The sequence below is a fragment of the Nymphaea colorata genome, chromosome 8 (assembly GCF_008831285.2).
Source record: "Nymphaea colorata isolate Beijing-Zhang1983 chromosome 8, ASM883128v2, whole genome shotgun sequence".
Taxonomy (NCBI): Eukaryota; Viridiplantae; Streptophyta; class Magnoliopsida; order Nymphaeales; family Nymphaeaceae; genus Nymphaea; species Nymphaea colorata.
In genome coordinates this window covers 3467714-3473713 of record NC_045145.1, presented here as the reverse complement: position 1 = coordinate 3473713, position 6000 = coordinate 3467714, and the positions used below count along the sequence as shown (strand labels likewise).

The 6000-nt window shown below is 41.6% G+C and overlaps 1 long non-coding RNA gene across 5 annotated transcripts; it reads left to right on the top strand.

Moving 5' to 3' along the window:
- Nucleotides 1–2218: 2218 nt before the first annotated feature.
- On the top strand, nt 2219–4843 carry LOC116259335 (uncharacterized). Of its 5 annotated transcripts, none has more exons than XR_007574071.1 (3): nt 2251–2420; nt 2522–2966; nt 4712–4843. It is a non-coding gene; the product is annotated as an uncharacterized LOC116259335 (long non-coding RNA). The 5 variants fall into 5 exon arrangements; XR_007574070.1 differs by having other exon boundaries at nt 4715–4834; XR_007574072.1 differs by lacking the exon at nt 4712–4843 and adding an exon at nt 3841–4692.
- Nucleotides 4844–6000: the final 1157 nt, after the last annotated feature.

Here is a 6000-nt window from a genome sequence, read left to right as displayed (position 1 = left end):
TTGTTATATATTCACATTTTATCGGCTCTCTCTCTCTCTCTCTTTTTCTTCTACCAAATATCAAATAGATGATTTATGATGCTCGAAGGTTGAAATACAGTGTACTTTATGCCCTTCTTCTTCCTTCCTTGCCCATTTGTTTTATTTGGTCTTGTTTTTTTTTTGGCTAAAAAATTAATGAGAAGTGTAGATATAGCAAAGTTTTTTGCAGGGAATAATTTGTTCTTTTGTGTACGGCAACTTCTTACTTTTGTAAGTAATGGCCTCAAGAAAATAGCCTTATAGCAATGGAAAGCATATATGCCCAATCTAACTCTTCCATCGGTTATCTTCTTTGTCTTCTCTACGGTTTTCCATCATCTTGTGCAAGAAAATAAATTCTTATCCTGCTCCAAACATCTTGCACACACACATATATATACCTTCAATATTATTTAATTATCATTGTGCTATGTCCAAAGAGGCCATTATTCTATCTCTCTGAACACGCTTTTTACCGGTCGAGAAGTGTTTGTTTATTGATCTACAGCAAGAACAAAAAGCACCAATTAATTTGTATCTCATTTGATCAGACCGGGTTTCTAATAGGAGAAGATAATACAGTTCCCTGTGTCTTGAAATTCAGCACTGATATATAACCAAAAAAAAAAAAGAAAGGATGGCATATATCAAAAGATGCCTTATGTTTAGGATATACAATAATCCAAACGTAAAGCTTCTTTAAAAAGACAATTTACATGCACCACTTTATTTGATATGATTGCTGATATAATCATTTAAGATGAATATGCAGGTGAAGGAGCAGTTGGGACCGGCCAAGTAAGAGCAAGTCATACTTCCATTAGAATAGAAGTTATTGTCAGGAGTAAAGCACGTCGTAACAGGCGGTGCTGCCAGGGGTGGAGGCAGAGCAGCCGGGGTCAGCGGGGGTGAGGAAGAGCTCCACGGTACTTCGCTAGTTCCTGTTATGTATATTGGTGCCGCCGCGGCCGGTGCCGCCGCGGCCGGTGCTGCCGCCAGATCTAACGAAGCCAAACTCCATATGAGCTCTTCAGGCAACAACTACCGCCATGGTGCGGACCTTCTCTTGACAAGCTAGCTAACATGGCCAGAAAAAAAGAAAAGAGAAAAAAAAAACACATATATTTGCTCTCACATAAAGTACATATCTAATGTTTGCTTAATTAAAAAGATTTGCACTAAGTGGTGACTCAGCCTAGGCAGTTGGCATAATTGATGTAGAATGTATACGTGCTGCTCTGTTACATTGTTCAATATTTGATTTCTTGCCTTGTATTTAGGACTACATAATGAGTCGAGCCAGCTCAGGTTCGACTTGAATTCGCTTGTGAAAACTTGACTCGTGCTCAGAGTTCGTATATATGCTTGAAATGTTAAACGGGTCGAGTTTAAATTGTAAGAACTCCACTCGTTTAGACTTAACTTGGCTCAACTACATAACAAAAACCAAAATATAATGACAAAATAGTTATACGAGTATCAATGAAATGAGTTAAACGAAATCACTATAAATACAATGTTACTTATAGTGCTATGTTACATTGTTTTCATTGAAGACAACCTTTTTTGGGTTTCTCTAATTGTTATGTACCAAGATCACTATAGCGATAGGTTTTTTGATTTTGTGAAACAAGAAATCTGACAAAATTTTTTCATTGCAAATGTTACTTATTATTCTTTAATTGTGATGTACCAGGATCACTATAGCCATAGGAAAAGAGAAGCTAAGAGATGAAAAAGGAGACATGATTGAAAGTTTTTCAGCGTTGTAGCATTAAAGCTAACATTCTCAATGTCTGTTAGCTCTAATGCTACAACGCTTATAAACTGTCTGTCATGCTCTTGATGAAACATGTTCATTCCACTCTTTATAAGGGAATGAAGGTTCTTCTCTGTCTTCGATACAGGACTATAAATTCTCACTTTTCTTTCATGTTACAACACTTGTCTTCGATACAGGACTATAAATTCTCACTTTTCTTTCATGTTACAACACTATTATTCACACCAGCATTAGGCCCCACAACTACAATGACAATGACCAATTGCCATGCTGACTAAAGTGTCCTTGAAGCCTAACTTTCCATATGCTAGAAAAGACAAATTGCACCAAACCTTCATCAGAAATGACACAAATAACAATTCAAAATGTTAGACATAACACAAGCAAGTTAAACTGAATCATGACTCCATTTTTTCTCACTATATCTAGGGACATCAAACTCAAACTGTCCATCAACAGAGATGGATGTCAGTGAATATTTTTTAGTTCAAAAAACTTTTTGTAGGCACGGTGGACATAACTTTCTCTTTTGCTCATCCTGTTCTTGTCTGCCTGCCGACGTTTCCGAATCTCACGTTGCGAGTGCCGATTCGTCGCACATTGCACGCCAGATCACGTGAACCTTTTGCCCTGCCTCTTTTTCTTGTGTAGTCTCTCGTTCGAGTTCACATAATTCAGCAAATTTATATTGATGTACCCAAACTTTTTTGGATGCAGATCGGATCCCACTGGCTCCGCCTATTTCAGTCGAGTGGGCAATTGCCGTGAAGCTCCCAGACAGCATCTTGTGAATGGAAAACTTTTGCGATCCAAAGCCGGAAGGTGCCCTTACCTGCCCCTTTTCTGTCGCTGTGTTAATAAGCAATTCAGAATAGAGGACGGTGAGAGCGAGCAGAGAAGCAAAGGCCGTCGTCCTCACTCGGTTGACATCGGAGGTGGAGCTACAGCTTGAAATAAGGAGGTCGGACGGAGATGAGAGACGGCAGAGATCCCTTCAGACCGCCAGCAACCGGTGGTGGCGAAAACAAGAAGGCGGTGATGGCCGGGAGAGGCGTCATAATAAGGGCAGCCTTCTTCCTCTTCCTCTTCCTCTTCTTCTCCCCAAGACCTTGCTTCTGTTTATCAGCAGGGCCTGCTGCTGGCCCTTCATCATTCTCCGCAGGTTTCCCTCTTTCTATCTCTCTTTCTGTTTTTATTAATACCAAAGTGGATATACAGTGTAGATTATGTGTTCCTTCTTCCTTCCACAGCCTATCGTTTTATTTGGCGTTGTTTTCTTTGATGAAAAGAAAGTTGCAGATACCAAATTAAGTGTTTGCAGGATATCTTCTGCTGTTGATCGTCTTCTACCTAACGAAAAAATATGCGTTTTCTTTTTTAACGTATAGGTAAAAGATGAGTCGAGATTCAGGGACTATTATGGGGAAAAGCTACTTTAACTACGCTCATTTGGATGATTTTGAGGATCAAAAATCGTTGGAACTTGGAAGAAGCTTCTTTTGACACAAAATTGAGTTTACTAACATGTTTTATTATAATCTAATGTCCAAAGAGGCCATTGCTACTGTATTCAATTGTTAACCTTTTGAGGAATTTAGGATTCAATAGCTAGAGCTTGAGGTTAAATTGTATCATTTCTATTAAACTACAAGCTTGTTTTTACCGAAGGCATGTAATGATCAGAATAATCTTGGTTTGCCCCAATATAATGACAAAAAAGAAGTAAAGAAGTTAAAACTCTAATTTTTTTTTTGAAAAATAACCAAATATTCCAACTTTCCTGTTCTTTTATTTTGGGTGTATACTCGTTGTTCACTCTCATGGAAAATTAAAAAGTATTTGTTTTTTACCTCATTTGATGCACTACTCGTTGTTCACTCTCATGGAAAACTAAAAAGTATTTGTTTTTTACCTTATTTGATGTGACTGAGCTTGTAGTGCATGCTGACTAAAAGATGATAATACATGTTAGTCCCCGTGCCAATGTTAGTCTAGAAATATTTTTACTGATACATGGATTTTTTTTTTCTGTGGAGATCAAATGCATTGATTCTGTTGGGGCATCTGGCAATAGAAACACCGACCCATTAATGCACTATTCTGTAAATTTACCTTTATGTTTGGGATAAATTGATGAAAAGCTAAGTTAAATTCTTATTGTCAAACACCTCCTATGACTATTTAATTTTAATACTCATAGAACCTTGCTTTTGATTTTGACAAAATTATATTGACTTGTTGGTTTTTGATATTTTCTTTTCTGGTGCAAATCTGTTGGGAGGTAGAAATCTTTTCCCGTTTTAATTATTACCAAAACATAGGGGGAGGTGCAAGGAAACCGATAATTTCATTTCCTTTGTGCAAATAAGTTTTAACTTTTAGTAGTTTTTAAAAATAAAACACCCATATTCATGAAACATAAGAATATTCACACAACTCACAAACTCACAAGGGAGGAGGCATATTTCATGCCTTTCCCTGTTAACCTGAGTATATTATATCCTCCTTTGCAAAAGTATGTTTTCTATATGTATAAAAAAATGGTTTGAGCATGTTTTCGTGGTACACTAAAAAATTGGGTTTTTTTTTTCCTAATTCATGTTCTACTCCTTCTGTTCGGCAAGTTGGAAGAAAAATGTTCTCTTCAAACCTTTTCATACAATTTATAGGAACTGATTGATCCTTATGTGATTACCACACTTTATATCTATAGATTCCTAATTACCAGGAAAAACGGTTTTCTTTTCTAAAATTTGGTTTTCCAACGCACTGCCTCCTGAAGCCAAAGGGGCATTTTTGTCATTTCATAGGAAGGCTAAATGATGCATGTCAAGATTTAACTATTTAAATGAAATTAAAATTTTTATTTTCAAATTGTTTCCTTATAGGCTTTCTCCTTTTTTTCAGCAGAATTGTTCAGGAAATTAATCACCTTATAACTCAAGACAAACATTGGACTGCTGTGATCCACGGCGCCTACCACCTTTACACACTATCTCCAAGCATCACCAACACATATATATATATATATATATATATATATATATATATATATATATATATATATATATGGCATGGAGATTGAAGAAAAAATATGTGACCATGAAGCAAAAGATTTGAGGAATTCCACTAAAAGGTACTGTACCACATGTAGAACGTTTCAAATTCAGATGGCGAACATTTCAAGGGAACCATGAACTGGCAGCACCCCCTATACATATCACAAATCTGAAGTCCTAATTGCTTCTTATAGGAGAGGATAATCATCAAGCTGGCTGTCAACAATATGAGCATCGTCATCCCCGAGCAGTGATTCCTTGGAGCTGCCATAAGCTCTAGTGCTGGGAGTGACACTCAAGGGTGGGTATCGGGCCGGCCTGTCGGGCCTGAAACCCGGGCCCGATATATTGCCGGGCCGGGTACCGGGCCTGGTCCATAGAAATCAGGCCCGGCCCGGCCCGTTTGGCGGACCCGACCCGCGCTCGCGTCTTGTCCAGGCCCTCCACCGCTTGCCTGCCGAATGGCAGGCGGGCGGTGGTTTTTCACCGGCAGGCCACCCAACTTCGTGGGTGGCCGTCGGCGGATGCCGCCAAGATGGCCGGCCATCGCGGCGGAGAGGGAGGGGAGCTGCGGGGCTGCGGTGGATGGAGGCGGAGAGGGAGGGGAGAAGGAGGGCTGCGGTGGACGGAGGGAGAGGGAGAGGGAGACGGAGGCGGAGAGGGAGGGGAGCGAGCGGGGCTGCGGTGGATGGAGGCGGAGAGGGAGAGGGAAACGGGAGAGGGAGCAGAGGGAGAGGGAGAGGGAGACGGAAGGGAGCAGAGGGAGACGGAAGGGAAAGGGAGGCGGAGCAAAGGGAGATGGAGAAGGAGCAGAGAGGGAGATGAAGAGGCAGACGGGAAGATAGAGGGAGGGTCACCGGAGCGACCCAGCGAGCCGAGGGCTTAGGGCGGAGGGCGCCCGACTGCTCGAGGTCGGGAGTCGGGCCGGCCGGGCCGCCGCTGGGCCGCCCTTCCTGCCCGGGCCCGGCCCGGTTTGGTTATCGGGCCTGGCTGTCGGGCCTGGGCCCGGCCCGGGCCGGGATTTTCCCGGCTCAAACCCGGCCCGACGCCCAGCCTTAGTGACACTCCGTCCGCCACTCCTCCCTCCGCTCACTGCCCTTGGCTTTGCCTGCGTTATTCCAGTGGTGACATCCATGC